Source organism: Lepidochelys kempii, chromosome 2 (assembly GCF_965140285.1).
Source record: "Lepidochelys kempii isolate rLepKem1 chromosome 2, rLepKem1.hap1, whole genome shotgun sequence".
NCBI classification, from domain to species: Eukaryota; Metazoa; Chordata; order Testudines; family Cheloniidae; genus Lepidochelys; species Lepidochelys kempii.
This window is the reverse complement of record NC_136381.1, coordinates 119791989-119808819: the sequence shown is the minus strand read 5'-3', so window position 1 is coordinate 119808819 and position 16831 is coordinate 119791989. Positions and strand designations below refer to the sequence as shown.

At 41.8% G+C, this 16831-nt stretch overlaps 1 protein-coding gene across 2 annotated transcripts in view; it reads right to left on the bottom strand.

Moving 5' to 3' along the window:
• IRF4 (interferon regulatory factor 4) overlaps positions 1–16831 on the bottom strand; it is a 60498-nt gene that overhangs the window by 29836 nt on the left and 13831 nt on the right. The window contains exon 4 of one of the 2 annotated variants that reach the window (XM_073332176.2): positions 11155–11951. The gene's annotated coding sequence lies outside the window, so the exon portion shown is untranslated. Of the gene's footprint in view, positions 1–11154; positions 12487–16831 lie in introns of those variants that run through there. The other variant, XM_073332177.2, reaches the window with a different exon arrangement.

Below are 16831 nucleotides of genomic sequence, written 5' to 3'. Positions count from 1 at the left end.
TGCCCAGCTCTAATAATTACGTTTGGCTACTACCAAACTATATCTGATTATTTGAACCAATCCCATAGAGGTAAAAAGCTGCATATTCATAACCCTTTTCCACTGATGGACTATCATGAATTCCAGTGTGACTGGATTTCAAAACCTCTCTGGTCCCATTTAGGCATCTTGTCTACACTAGAATTTTCTTCGGTATAATTTATGCTGCTCAGGAGTCTGAATAACCCACACATTTAAATGACGTAAATTACACAGACTAAAGGGCTGGTGTAGACAGCACTATGTCAGCAGGAGAGCTTCTCCCGCCAACATAGCTACTGCTTCTCATGGGAGACGGAGTAATTAAGCCGACAGGAGAGCTCTCTCCTGTCAGCTTAATGCAGCTGCGCCGCTGCAGCACTTCTAGTGCAGATGCAGCTTAAATGAAATGGCCACATTGTGAAACGTGGTCAGCACGCAGGGACTTACACTGAAAAGAGCTAAGAACAATGGAAGTTGCTGAGGCTGAGCATTTTTGGAAATCTTGCCATATAATTTTGCTACTGATAAAGCCAATAAGATCAATTAATCAATTTTAGCTGTTTGTTTCTCAACATTGACGTACCTTTTATGAAAGTTACACTAGCTACAAAAATATCTCACATCCCACCTCTATTTTCTAGTTATTTAGTTTATACTTTCTTCAACATTTTAAACATTGCTGGTCACTCTTATATCAGTTCCCCATCTGAGAAAATTGGGATAAGCGCTTTTCTACACCATAGGGAAGTTGTGGTGATAAATATCTTAAAGATTGTAGAACATTTTGAGATCTACTGATGAAAAGCACAATGTACAAGCTAGACATTATTATATGGTTATAAAATCTTCCCCCATTTCCACATCATGAAGATGGTCCTGTTCTCAAACTGCTGTCTGGAGCAGCATACTGTAAGGCAGCCAAGGATGAAAAGCATCTATAGCTGGATATGAATTCTTTCTGGGGAATTGGGGTGGATGAATGGCAATAATTGGAAATACTACCAGAATTCTGACTTGTTTAGTCTACAGCTTGTAGTTAATTGTCCAAATGTAGAACTGGGAATTTTTTGGCTTTTTTTTTTTAATTTTTTTTTTTTTTAGGATGAGGAGGGCAGGGGCAGGATCAGTGACACCATAATGAATTTTCAAAATATTTTAGTTTCATCAAATTGTTTCAGTAAAAATAAAAAAAACAAATGAAATGAAACATTTCAATTTTTTTGGTTCATAATTTTTCATTCCAAAAATTCCGTTGATTTAAAAGTTTAAGATAGTCAAAAATCAAAACAAAATGGTTCACTTTTGTCAAACCAAAATAGTTTGTTTGATCCAAAGTGAAATTCTCTCTGCGTTTTTGATTCACAAAAAAAAAAAATTTTTTTTAATTTAAAAATTGGTTTTGGTTCAACCTGAAAGTTATTTTATTGTTCAAAATTGCCTGCAAACCATAGCTCTTTTCAAATTTGCTACCAAACTGTATGAGTCCTTTAGAATGTATATATGTTATATATGTCTCCCAGTGTATTGCCTTGCCTCCTATCAAAGCATATCTGTCCATAACAGCAAATCTAAAAAGCAAATTCAGCCTGACTGGAATGCAATTTGGGATAATGGTTTTCATCAGGCCTGAATTTAGCTCTAAAGTGTTTAGACTTAGAGTAAATTTAGATTCAAGCCAGCAGGAGTCTTTCTACTGACTTTAAGGAGAGTTGGATCTGGGATGTATTTTGTATGAATTATATATGCCTAACCATATTTACCATATACAGTGTCTTATTGGATTCATATTTTTATTTTGCCTATGTACTTTTACAAGGTAATCTAATTTGCTGTAGGTATCTCCATGTCTAGTTCTATTTAAGGAATACCCACTAATTATTACTGGGAACATCTGCAATACAGCCAGTATCCTGCCACTATTCCAGATGAGATTAATGTATGTATAATGTCAAGGAGAAAAAAATCTGTTGTGCGATAGCTCATTTGCAGTGCTGAGTAATGTGTATCTCAACCTGAGCATGACATATATGCCACATATCTCAGACCCCCCTTTCTCATGATTATATTTCTAAGAATCTAATTATTTTTGTTTTGGGAATATTATTGTTTTTGACTTGTGCAAAACATTGTCTTGTCTTCAGGCTGACTTGTATCTAGACATTTTTCCATTTAGGAGTTTGTTCTATCCTCATCCCTGCAGTAATCTGCAATTGCAGATTACTATTAAAGAATTATCCTTCATTAAAAAAATGAAAAGGAACTATATGAGAAAAATTACCTGTATTTGGAGCACAGATATTAGCTTACATTTTCCTTTCACAATCAGTTTAGCTCTCTAACGTTAGGCTCTGACTTCTGCACAAGTAATTTATCTCACATGAGTAGTTCTACTGAAGTCAATGGGACTATTTAGGTAGGTGGAGTGAAATGTGTACATAAGGCTATGGCTACATATGCTATGTCTGTCTACATGCGCTCTTCCATCAGCATAATTAAATCACCCCCACAGAGCAGCAGTAGTTATGTCGGCAGGAGAGCTGTCCACACTGGCACTTCTGTCGGAGAAACTTATGTCAGTTAAATGGGTGTTTTTTAGATATAGCCTAGTGTAGACATAGCAGAGTGTTTTCAGGATCTGGGCCTGTGTAAACTCCCAACTACTTGAATTCTCATATGAAACAGCCCACTAATTTCTTTTGACACTCCTTTTCCCATGTCAAGGTACTTAATACGTATCTTTTGCACGTGTCACCTGCATATCCACGCTCATCTTAAAAAATTAATGTCTTTTTTCTTAATATGATTCTTGTGAAAAAAGAAAAGCAGGATTTTTGTATATCAGGTTATTCTATATTTTTTTCCTATACGTTCAACTCACTGACATGCCCCATGAGTGCTATTACATTTTTTTCCCACTCTCAGGAATATTTTACTGGTGTTTCGTCTGTCACATTTAATGCAATTGTTATCATGGCATATTATCAAAGTAGTAAACAGAGCTGGCGGAACCTGTCATTATGAACAACATTCTTTTGTTCTGATTTTTGACCATCTTAAACGGTTTTAAATCAAATTAAAGGAATTTTTGGACTGAGAAGTTATGAGCTAAAAAAATTATTTTTTTGGATAGCAAGTTGTTCACAAATCTATCCTGATTTCCATGAATATATTCATTATGAATAAGTATTTGCCAAATCATTTTCAGGTTATAGCTAGTTTGTGAACTCTTCATTTTCATTGATATTACAGACCAAAACAACTACTATAATAATCTATTCTTGCGGTCTGCATAATACGTCTTATAGAATTCCTTCTGACTATTCTTGTAGTGGGACAGAATTCTTCCCTCGTACATCGATGAATATTATTGAGCCAATCACTGTGGCTGAACTAAAGCCTACCTTTTAGAAAGACATTTTGATAAAAAGACTCCAAGTGATGTGCTAAAAATTCATGGATGCTTCATGGATTAACATTCTTGAACACTCACACGTCATGTGACTACTCATTAGTAACTAATAATAGGGCCCGAGACAGCCGTAAACTAAACTAAAAGATTTTATTCACGAACATGTTTGCAAATCATGTTTGTCTTATGAAAATATATAGAGAGAGGAAAAGTATCACCAGGAATGGTTTCTTCTTTCAGTGATGGCCTTCATGACTGCAAGTTGTATTCATAACAAACATAATCCTCCTGTTTTGTGATCTGGGTCGCATGACAGATTACTATTTTGCACAATTCAAGATTTCATTTATTTAAAACATTATGGTTAGGAAGAAAATGTCTCCACACTGAACTTCTGCAGTGTGAGCCTGCAGACAGATTGTAAGAGCTCTGAGAAGGGGGATCTGCCCCCTTCATTGCAACAGGTTATTAACCCTAATCATACCAATTTGTGTATCAACATTGTCAGCCATTTTCAGCTAATCATTTTATCAGAAATACCCAGCTAATATGCTGATCATTATTGTCCACAATATCCACTCTTGTTGCATGCAATGGCAGATACCTTATGAGGGGCAGGAAAATGCACAGGTCTGAACAACAAGTAATCCTACTGTGCATCTTATCAATTTCCAAACGCCATCTCATATTCTAAGCACACCATGTGAACAAACCCTTCCTCAACAGCGAAGGAGAAAAATAAGTTACCTCTTGTTGAGTTTCTCCAGCCCCTACCAACACAAGACACCAGACAATTGAAACAGTACACTTCTGGTAGGCTTTTTTGCTCCCTACTCATGGACTGTATTCTACGCTCACTCTCTCTGTAAATCTCACTGATACCTACCCTCTTCAACAGAAGAGCTTTAACACACATGCTCTAGTATTTTTTGTCCTCATAGAAGTGCTGCAAAGCGGCTGCCAAGTAGGAGACGATAGGGAGGCTTTAAGAGGGAGTGTTCACACTGGATGTGTGACTGATGTTCTTGGTGGGGTGGGGCTTTCTTTTCAGTGCAGTTGGAGGGTAGGGTTTGACACATTTGTTAGGGTTGTTGTTCATACAAGGGGATTTTGGTACCACTGGGCTGTGGTGTTACTCTGCCACTATTACAATCAAAATTGGGCCTTCAATGAGAAATTCTGAGGCTACGTCTACACTAGAGACCTTAAAGTGGCACAGCCATGGGTGGCAAGTGAAGCTTCCCCATGGGGAGGCCAGCCCCATGCCCACCTCTTCTGGCTGAGGCCCCACCCCCACTCACTGCTCTCAGCTCCTCCCATGGCTCCAGCCGGGCAGGGGAGGGGGTGGCTGAGAGCTTGGTTGGGGCCACAGTGAGGGTGGGGAGGCTGAGAACTTGGCCCTGGCTGGGACTGCGGCGGAGCTCTCAGCCCTGGCTGAAGCACCAAGCGTGGAGCCCCTCCCCGTTCTGCCCCTTCCTCTGCAGTCCTGCCCCCATTCTGCCTGCCCTCCACCTCTCCTCTCCCTCTCTTGGCCTTGGCGGAGGGGGAGGTGGGGCTGAGATCTTGGCCCCGGCTGGGCCTGCCGCAGAGCTCTCACCCCGGCCTGGAGCGCCAAGTCCAGAGCCCCTCCCCCATTCCGCCCGCAGCCCCACCCATTGCCCCATTCTTCCATACAATCATGATGGGCAGGCAGGACAATGGGATGGCAAGATTGCAACTGGGTCAGTGTTGTCAGGGCTTACTTAGCACAGTGGCTGTTATTTTAGCAGCACAACCATTATTTTGGAGAGCTGATTAAAACAAAAACCACAATAAAACAAATCGGGACTCAAGTAATTTAACATGCATAATGTGTTTAATATAGGTTAGTTGTTAAGGTGGGAATGTGTAAATCAGGTTAGAGAGACTCAGGCCATGTCTACACTACCACTTATGCCCACGTAACTTATGTCACTCAGGGGTGTTTTTTCATGATGGTACATATAACTGGAAATAGTCACATTCAAGGTGCAGAGGGTCAGCTAAACCTTTGGTATGTATCCATATTTTGTCTTCATTCTAATAAGAAACAGGCAATTGCATTCTCCACACAAGATGATTACTTTTTTCATCTTTCTCCTTGTAATTTTCCATTTGTGTATAATCATAAATATTTAAAAAGAGTAAATATACAAATACCACAAGTTATAAAAATATAGCCTAACTCTAGAATATGAAGAGACAGGAGAACAATGTGCTCTCATTTTGAGACAACCCTTTGGATATGTAAGTGAGCTGCACAGTGGTTAAGGTGGTAGTTTCCATTCTCAGAACGTGGCTCCACGTTCTAGAAAAAACAGTGAACTCCTGAAGGCAAACAGTATTTTGTTCTTTCTTTCTGGGTTGACATAATCTATTTCACTTTATATTTGGGCCTTAAATTGAGGAACACACATGGAAAGCAGGCAGCTGCATGCTTATCTACTACAACTTGCCTAACGTGGGCTGCAATAAAAGTGGAGTTGGTATCTGTGAGGTATGAGAGGAGAGATTGTAGCTGAAGTATTTTTATTGATAATTCTAAAATGGATTCATAATATTACATGATAGTGGAAGAAGCAATAGTCTTAATTTTCTTCTAACACCATACATAATTTTTCAGCGAACAGAAGCTTTGCACCATGACTGAAATGATAAAATTGTGACCTGATTGAGTCATTTTATCATTCAGACGCTGACTGTGAGAGGTTCCGAAACCATCAATTCCTACTGACCCCCATAAGAGTTGAAGGTGCCCATGCCCTGGCAACACTGTTGATCTTACTTGCATGAAGATCATGGGAGGAATCCTCAGATGGTGTAAACTGTTAGCCCCATTGAAATCAATAGAGCTATATGACAATTTACATCAACTGAGGATCGGTCTCCATGTTTGAGCATCATAAGCATTCATGAACATCTCATGGGTAGTTCTTTGAATGGCTTCTGTATATCACTGTATGCTGGTCTGATTGCTAGAAGCGCTGAGTAGAGCTAGGCAATTTTTTTTTTTTTGGCAAATAGTAAACTTGACAAAAAATGCATTTTGGGGGGCCACCAAAACTATTCATAAATTTGGGTCAAATTCAGTGAATGATTTTGACTGTTTGGTTTTAAAAAAAAGAAAAAAAATCAAACCTTTCAGCATTTTCAGATCAACATTTCATTTAGAAAAAGTCATTTCAAATCAACATCTGAAATTTTTCATTTGAACCACATGATTTTTTTTTTCAGTTTTCTGTTTTGGTGCGGGGGGGAATCATTTTTTTGTGGAGGGAGGTGTTGATTTTTCAGTTCAGCCACTCACCTGAAAAATCAATTATTGGCTGAGCTCTAGTAATGAGTCTCCACTGTTCCTCTCATTGATTCTAATGGGAGCCGTGGATACTTGGCATCCCTGAAAGTCAGGTGACCCCTATTCCAACATACCATTTGTGCATATCCCCTGTAATCCTTACTGAGTGTATAAAGAATGTCAGGAATTTCTCCTGGGGGTGGGGGCCGGGAAATAAGGAAGGGTGGTCGTCTGGATGAAATATTTCATGTATCAGTTCCAGGTGACTTTGGCCATTTTATGAGAGTTTCAATGAGGAATGTTTTTGCTTAGGGTTTTTCAGAGACCATACAAACATTTTTAAAGGAATATGGTATAGCTTGAATATATAATGGTTGACAGTGGACTTCTATGTTCATCCAGACTGCTGGTGGGCATGGTGGGGCATGGTTTTATGACGCCTTTATCCTAAAGAGTGGATTGTTAGGCTACAGTAATTCACCCCCATTCCCACCATTTATTTTGTTTGGTTTTTGTTAACTGCATAGGATGTTCTTGTGTGCGGAAATTTCAAAGAGATTATTACTCACTGACTTACTGTTGGTTTCTCACAACCCAGAAAGTAACATCAAACATTAGATCTACTGCCTTAGCTAGTAAACGAATGCACTATGTTTTTTCAAAACGTTTAAAATCAATGCATGGGGTATTATGGTTCATTCAGCATAATATTTTACAGTTATGTAACAGCGGAGGATCCCAAAGCACTTTAGGAACACTCAGATACAACTTCACAACACCTCTCCGTAATAACATTCATTTTTAGAGTTGGGCTAATAATTGACAAATAATTCATACAACAAATGTAGCGTGTCTTTTATTTTGTGATTTGTGCATGAACAGACTAGTTTGTTTGCATTTGTTATTAAAAATTTGCCAGATAAGGGCATGTCTACACGGGGAAACTGACCAGAATAGCTAATGCAGAATAAAATATTCTGGAGTAGCTCATTGTGTAGACACTCTTATTCCGGAATAGCTTTTAATTCATACCCTACCTGGACTAACTTCGTCATGCAGACGAGCCCTAATTCTTGGACTAGGTCATTTACAAACAGTTCACTGTATTTTCATTCATAAAGTGAGGTGTTTTGATTAGACACACAAGTCACACACTATATTTCTGTTCATTCATTTTTGAGTGTAAATTCATTAGATTCCGGGTTTTGGTGCAAATACAGTTTCAATTTTGATATTTGTTTTTTGCAAAAATTCTGTAATATTCGTAGTTGAAAATCTAAATGAAGATTAGTAGATTATTTTTGCAATATTCACCCCATCCTAATCATATTATTGATATACGTAAACAGTGATGCAGAGAAGGCTAATGACTTACCCCTGGGTACAGAGAGAGTCTTCGAAAAGGCCCTCCCACTATAAAAATGATGCTGGCAATACGGACACTCTCTTCTACACACAAACACAAAATCAACCTCTCCATCCCCCCAAAAAATTAAACTAAACAATTAAAAATCAGAAACAAAACCCCCACACCAAAGTTCTTACCCCCAAAAGGGGGATGAGCCAGAGACTCCATAAAATCCACAAGGGACTTTGCTACTGCTATTGATTTTATGTGGTAGGCACTAGATAGTATAGCGATAGGCGGCAGCATAAAACCTTAACATAGTCCGTATGAACCTGGACTAGATCCCTAGTATTCCAACTCCCATTTCTTTTCACTACACCAGTAGGAAACACTTTCTCCTTTTCAAAAGCTGAAATATTTTACCTATTTATTTATTACTTCAGCAACTGATTTTTCCTTTTTTAAAAATAATGGGGGGGGGGAAGGAAATCTCACCAAAAGGAAAATTTTCTTCAAAAAATGATCATTCTGGTCAAAAACCATCTTTGTCAAAACATCTTTTAATGCACAAATTTCAACCAACAGAACACCTGACAATCAAAGAGGAGATGCATTACTGCTGACCCAATTACAGGAAAAAACTGGAGACTGGCAAAAAGATTTTAAAAGTCTGATATTTTACTAACCACAAATTAAAGGGCATATTACAATTTTAAAACAGGGAAAACACTTGTGCTAAAGCATCATATGACAATACATTTATAAATGCAATTAACACGGTCCCATCCTCATTGAAGAAAGCTTTTAGAAACACAGTAACATCAAAGCAATCTCTCTTTATGTCTCAGATATAAATAAACTAAAAGAAGTCATGCATGAAATGTGACTAGCCTGAGGAACACAGGGGCAAGAAAAAAATCACAAAAATAGCAAGCTGCCAAACAAAGTATAATTTCTCATTAGTAAAAGTCAAGATAAAAAATAAACATTTTCTTTTTTGTACTGGTAACAGTAAATATTTTCTCCTACTAATTTTTACACATAAGAGTGGTACAGTATTGTTTTCTATTACATTAGGGGGATCTTACACTGTGATTTGGGACCTTCTGGGATCTGAACAATCTCCCAGGAGCAAACCTGGATTAACCGATGTGGACTCTGTACATTTGCAGAGGGACCCTGATCTCTGCAGGTCCCACAACCATGTTTAGGCCTAGGTTTGCTGCCTGGCTGGTTTTTAGCTGGCCTGGCCAGCTTTTCTCCAGCATTGCCATTTGCAATATGCCTGGGGTTTTTTTCCCCCACTTGTAACTAGGAAGGGGCCCCTAGGTGGGGAGGGTGGAGGGCTTCTTGGGCTGAGGCTCCTGAGAGGGGGTGGGTATAGACGCTCACGGGTCAGGAGAGTTGGAGGGTGATGATAGGGATGCCTGGGAAAGGAAGAGGAGGATCAAGCTGGTGGTAGTGTATGGGAAGGGAAGAAGAGGGTCAGGCTGGTGGGTGGGGCATCTGGGAAGGAAAGAGTGGCTCATTTTTGTGCCTCTCAGAGATGGCAGCTCTATTTGGGCCCTGACCAGGTTTGGCCCAGCTGCTTCCTCCTGGGTCATGACTCAAATGGGGCAGGGGAGGCAGGCCAAACTTCAGAGAGTGGTGTAATCCGGCCCAGGTATGGTGAACCAGCACCGTTCAGGTATGGTACTGTAGGCAGCTGGGTCTCTTCTCTGTCTAGTTTAAGGAAGATGATTGGGGGGGGGGATTTCCCTAGTTCACAAGGTCCCCAAATTCTTTAATCTGGCCCTGCCCTGGGGGACTGCAGCACTATAGCTGCCCAATTTCTCCTCAGCGAGGGGAAAAAACAAATCCCAAAATGTTCCCCACTGGGATTTCCTCCCTCCACCCCACACACAAAAGGGAGGAGGTGTGTAAAGGAGGCAGGAATCTCTCTGCCCCCTTCAGCGTGGGGCAAGGGGAGGATTGAGGGAGTCAGGCTGTGCCAGAGCAAACTGTCACTGGGAATTAGGAAAGAAGCCTAGGTCAGAAGGATGCTGCTTTTTGACACATTGGACTTATTCTCCCTCTTTGTTAGGGCCCTGAGGCTTGTGTCCTGGGAGAAAGGTGAGTCAGAGCCCCCATCTCCTTCCACTATTAGCAGACTGAGGCAGCTCGGTTCAGGCAAAAATGCCAGAAAGCGAACATTGAGAACATTATGCTCAGCAGGGATTTAATTTTAGTAAACAACACTGCCGAGATTCTGAAGACCGAGTGCATAGTCTCAGAGAGGTGCCGGTTCGACGTACGGGCATGTACTGGCTATTTGTGAGCCCTGTCTGTTGGTGTAATGAGCACCCCCATTTTTGAGAACCCGCTCTATCTTAGTCCTCCTATTTGCTGCCACTGCTGGGCACCCTGGCTCACTCCCATGGAAGGTGACAGAGAGGGGAAGTTGGGGGGGAGCAAAGTGGGAAAGGGCAGCCAGAGATAGCCTAGAGCAGCTTGACAGGGGCGGGCTGGTTGTCAAGTGTGTGGGTAGGTGGTGCCAATTCAGATAGTTCTTGCAGGTGGGCAAATTCTCATCCTCCCCCTCCCCAGCAGGGGGGGTCCCTGCTCATTCCCCTTCCCGCACGGACCCCTGGTCTCCCTTGACAGGGGACTGTGGGTCAAATTTCAGTGGTGCTGCAACCACGCAGCCAGAGGGATGCTCCAGACCTCTCTGGCAGCAGCCGTACTGCTTTAGTATGGGACCACTGCTTAAAAGTGGCGAGGGAAGGGGCCCCCCCCGGTCCATGGAACTTCCAGTAAGTGCAAAAACCTAGATGGCAGCAGCAGCGTTCCCCTCCCCCGCCTCACTCCTCCTAATTGGCACCACTGGGTAGCAGGTAGTGGGAGGTGGCTGATGAAGAGGGGTTAGGAGTTTCCTTGTAGACACCTTCTTCGGCCCCTGTCCTCTTTGGTATCTAGGGTTGCCAGCACTGCATTTTAAAAATAAGGGTCTGTTTTCTTAGCACTCCCACCCACCTCCCCTCCTGATATCATTATTATGCATAATAATTAAGCAGCAGTACTCACCTACATTCGTCAGGGGTATTTCTTGCTGCTTTTTGCAGCATTCAGCAACTCCTGATCTTGTGGTACAGAGATGAAAAACATAAGGGATTGTCCATTGTAATCAGGGACTGTTGGCAACCCAAGATTTGTATCCCCCCCTTCAGCCCAGGCCCTATTCTGCTCTGATCCTGTCCCACTCCTTTAAATCCCTGTCATCTATCACATGCACCATTCTCTCCCCTGCCTTTCTGGCCTCTTTATCTTTCTTACTGCTGTGGGGAGGTTAGGAGAGGGAAGAGTTGGAGTAGAGGAGAGCTTTGTTCGCTCTCTGCTCCCTGGGTTGGGTGAGCAGCACTCCCATACAGCTCCACCTCCTTTGTTGGTGTGGTTAGAGCTTTCCTTTCTGTTTCAGACTTCATTGGGACAGCCAGGCACAACTCCTTTTCCCAGTTCCTTCATTTTGATTTGGATCCAGCAGGGGGAGCAGTAAGAGAGGAAAGCTTTGGCTGCCTTATATTCCTCTCCAAGAGCTCAAAGAGAAGCTTTGGAGAAGGGATTCACCAAGGGTGCAGGCCTAAGATTCCAAAGGGGCAGTGGAGAGGTATAACAACTATATGAACATCACACCAGATGCCTGAAACTTGGCAGCCACCTCTGTGTTCCCAGGATTAAGCTCAGAAAAGTTTCAGAAGCCTCTCATTATGACCACCTGCTTGTTACAGGGAGGGGGAAAGAGGCCAGTTACCAGCACTTACATGCTGCCTTGCCTCACACTGGGAAGTGCTCTCCGGATCCCAATTCTTCCTCCTTCCTTTCCACTAGAAGGCAAGAAAAAGGGGAGGTGGGACTTAACCTCTATAGTAATTTTCCAAGACTAGGAGCTGGCAGCCATGGTTATAGACTTCTCATGCAACAATGAACTCTAGGAGCACTCCTTGTTTCTTTGAGGAAGCCAGGTCTAGTGGCCTGAACTGCCACAGGACGGAGGTTGGAGGATACCATATCTGATGTGGATCTGTGGACTTTAATGGGAATTATTAGTGCTCAGTATCTCAGAAAATCAGGCTGGTTATCTGGGTGCTTAACTTTAGGAATCCAGGTTTGAATATTCTTACCCTAACCAATTTGTACCTCCATTTACCCAGGTATAAAATGGGCATAATACTTAGATGGATGAACTAATTGTGCCTAATTTCAAACCCTCACAGACATTATGGGTTCAGAAGATCAGTTACATTTTGAAAGCTTCTGGCTAAGCGCTACCCTTCAGAGAGACTCAAAGTAAAGAGTAGAGAAAAAAAAAAATGAACTGAGAGCAAAAGAGAGAGATTAGAGTAGAGAAAAAATAGAGAGTCTAAGGGGTGTGGCATAAAAAGAAAAAACCCTATATATAAGAAAGATATTTATGGGGTATTTTTCTTTTTACGCCACACCCCTTAGACTCTCTCTCACACTTTATTTTTATTTTATATATATATATAAATAAATTAAAAAAGTGAGGAGGAAAAACCAATCCCAAAACATTCCCCATTGGGATTTCCTCCTTCCACCCCACACATAAAGGGAGGAGATCTGCAAAGGAGGCAGGTCTCTATCTCCCTGCCGCTTTCAGCAGGGCAAGGAGCTAGATCCGAGGGTACTTGCGGTTATTTAGCTTTTGTGGGTGTTAGGGAATGGTCTTCTACCCTTCTACATAGCACAAGCAGCTCTTAACTAGAAAATAAAGCATCTGGGGTTTTTTGTCCTTCTGTTTTTGTTTTTAAAAAAGACATCCTTGGGGTTTACATTACAGAAAAAAGGTTCATGAATGCAAATTTGTTTTGCAATCCCTAAGTACAGCTGGAAGGTTCACAACATCCCAAATGTCATGAAGTTCCCCAGCCCTGATGATAATATTTATTTGCCTCAGGGAAGTTGTGAAGCATAATACGCGTTCATAAAGTACATGGAGATCCACAGATTGTAATGATATGTGGCGTGCATCTGAACATTCTAAGTGACTGCATGATCAGAGGTTTTAGAAAGTGAAAAATCATAGTGAAGGCACTATGTGCCTCATACAATTCAAGATATTAGTGTATTGTTTTGTCCTAACTGGATTGATGAGGAACAAAGCTTCAACCCTGGGCCTGTTCAGCAACTGTTACTAGTGTGGTCAAGTGCTCCCTCTCCCAAAGCTTGTAATAACTTCTGAAAAGAAGAACTGCACAACCCAGAAAGAAAGACTGACCACTGAAGTACACAAGCAGGGACAAAATCTAAATTCTTCAAAGGAAAATCCCGGTGATTCATTATAATGCTTTAGGCAGCTGAATAAACACATCTCTTTCTGTAGAACATTGGTCTCATTCGGTCTTCAGTTACATCACTACAACATGGTAGTAAAGTAAGTGAGAGAGATCTATATGAATGTACACTGGCAAGTGCATTTCACTTTGAAAAAAGAGTCGGTGCAGCCCCAAAAGATGTGCAGAAGAATGATTTAAACAGAAATATCTGTAGCCAAGGACTTAATGGGGCTGCATGGTGTCTAAGTCCAGTCAGAATTTGTCCCACTGTCAGCGATCAGTCTGATCAATATAGAAGCCAGAAAATATTTCCATCTCATTCTCAAAAACAGATAACTCCCTCGCCCCTTGATACATGATGCAATCATACTTCAACTTACATCAAATATCCAAATGTTTTTTAAAGAAACATTTGTTTCACTTCTATAACATGTGGACCTGATCAAGTTGCATTGTGATTTGACAAGTGGGTAAATGCTGCTAGAAACAGAAGTGCAGGCAGTAGGTTGATTTTCTAAATGCCCTGTATCAGTGGTTCCCAACCTTTCCCATACTGCCTCCCCCACCCATTGCAGCTATCAGGGACATAGCTGGGATTCTTCCTCCCATTTAGCAATATGGGATGGGCAGGGTAGTCACAACTTCCTGATACCGGTCTGCAGCCCCCTAGATTGAGAACCCCATCTGATCAGATAGTTACCTAGATTCTGAATATTATTGAACATGATGGAATTACAAGGTTGGCTGCGAGCTCTATAGGGTTGAAACCATATCTTGTGCTGGACCGTGCTGATCACATTCTTGTGACTCAACAAATAGTGCTAAATTGTGCCTTTAAGGCATGGTGCACATTAAGGGGCACTGTAGAGATGCCCCACCCAAAGGGAAGCTCCTTGAGGCATTGTATCTCAGCCAATGAACCTCCTGAACCACAGTGAGACTGCGGTATTCCTTAGTGGGATGAAGTGCATGCTTATCCTGCCTAGGACAAGTTCCAGGGTGTGGAGGGGGACTCTTCACCGCCCTACATATTCTGGGAAATCCATTAATGCTAGATTCCTGGGGCCTAATTTTCAGAGGTTCCAAGAACCTGCTGCTTCCCCTGACTTCAATGGTTGTGTGGGTGCTCAGCATCTCTGAAGATCAGGGTCATTGCATGCAGGAGGATACACAGCTACAGGTGATAAACTGAGCTGAGCCCTTGCTCTGAGATAAGGGGCTGTGTGACGTCTTAAAATGCCATGGGCAGGGGGCGTGGGGGGGGAAGGAGAATTATTTAAAAAGGAATCACGAAGACATTCAGTTAGAATCACAGCAGTTTGATGTCTCTGTGCTGGAGGGATGCACCTCTTTACAATAGTGAAGATGAAGTTTAACAAAAAAAAAAAAAAATGGGGGGTGGTGGTGGTGGTAGCAAAGCCTATTATTATGTTTGCCCAACACAACCCATTATAAGATCCTATTTTCAGTTGCTTATAACTTTGCCAAACTTTAACCATTTGGCCTAAAATTTTCCATGTCAGGGGTTTGCCTCAGGCTGTGTGTTTTGGTAACATTTCAGCTGCAACAATTGGGCCATTTCTGAAAACAAGAGTAGGGAAAGCAACAGTGTTTTTCAATGTTAAATACATTTTGGTAACCTTGTTTTTGAAAGCCCTCATACTTTGAAGATGGGACTTGAAATATTGCAGGTGGTGGACTGTCAGATGTGCCATTGATCTTCCCTTTGAAAATCTGTGCAAATCTGACCAAGTTTTAAGCCTCTGACAAATTGTAATTCACACATGCTCAGTAGAGACTTACTACAGCTTGGCAGCTAAAATCCTTAAAAGTTCCATCCTCAGAGAGCTTCTTACAGTTTCTAGAGTTCTGACCAGACCGTGCATGTGCCTTCCCCACGGAGCAACTCAACATATTCTAGCCCCAGGCTACAGGGAGAAAGCTGGATTCTCCCTATAATGCCTGCTCCAGGCTGGGGTGGGACTGAGCACTAGGACTGACAGCAGGTAACCTATCTTCAGCTCTGGGAAAGGTAATCAGAGTGTCCCAGCTAAATACAAGATCGATACAGATAAGTAATTAGCACATATTCTAGGGATCATTCAAGGGGAAGTGACCCCATAACAGTCCCTTAGTTTAGCATAAGTAGTTAGCATATATGTTATCTTCTCAATCTTATATTTATCTGGGACACTCTGAGTACCTTTCCCAGACTCGAAAAGCAACTGAGTAGCTTGAAAGCTTGTGTCTCACCAACAGAAGTTGGTCCAATAAAATATATTATTTCACCCGCCTTGTCTCTCTAATATCCTGGGACTGACACAGCTACACCACCATTGCATACAGCAGGGAACCCTCTCTCCTTTGCTATCAGCGACCCTCCTGCTGGCCTCCAGGCAATGTGGAGGAGGAAACCATCCGATTCAAGTGAAGAAAGGACAAGAGAGTGAGAACTACGGTGTTACGGGAGAAAGCTGGATAAGTAGATTGGGACAAGGACTCCTGGGGTATGGAGACTGGTACTTGAGGCTAATAGTGGGGCACGGACTAACCTGGCAAGGAGACTATGCCTGGGAGCTGAGGAGCAAAAGCAGTGGGGAAAGAGACTGGGAGTCAGTGAGTGAGGGAAATTGGGTCAGCAAGGCAAGGAGACTGGGCACAAGGAGCGTGAAGTAGAGTGTGGGAGGGGACGGGGACTAAGGGTTAGGGCAAGATTGGGTTGGGTTGTCTAGAGAGGTGACACGTTTGTGGCACAACCTTAATTTGGCCCCTTTGTGCTTATGCATTATGATACAGTCTTTAATTACATGATCACATTTTTTCTGCAGTACCCCTGCCTCTAAGTTCACAGAATGGACAGTGCTCACTTAATGAACAAGCTATTCGATATTTCATTTTCTCCTTGTTGTTCAATGTGTGGCCCCAGGCCTTAAATACTACATGCTATTCCAACCCTACTTTGAAGATAGAATTAATAATTCCCTCCAGAGATTTTATATGATGCCTATGACTAATATCTGAGTGCTTCACAAACATTACTGAACATATTTTCAGCCTGGCTGTGAGAGAAGAGGATATTATCATCCCCATTTTACAGGTCGAGAACTGATGAAGAGAGAGGTCAAAATACCCATTAATTTTGGGTGCTCAATTTACGAAGACCTGATTTTTCAGAGTACTCCACTTCATATGTTCAAAATTCAGCTCCCATTGACTTCAGTTGCCGCTGTGGGTGCCCAGCACTTGTGCATATCAGACACCCAGGTCTCTAGTAAAGCACCCAAAAAATGAGAGAAACACAATTAGTGACCACCTATGAAAAGCTGGGTGTAAGTGACTTGCCCAGCAACACATAGGAACAATGGCAGGAATAGAATCTAATTCCCCAGGGCAGCAATTAATTATCTTAA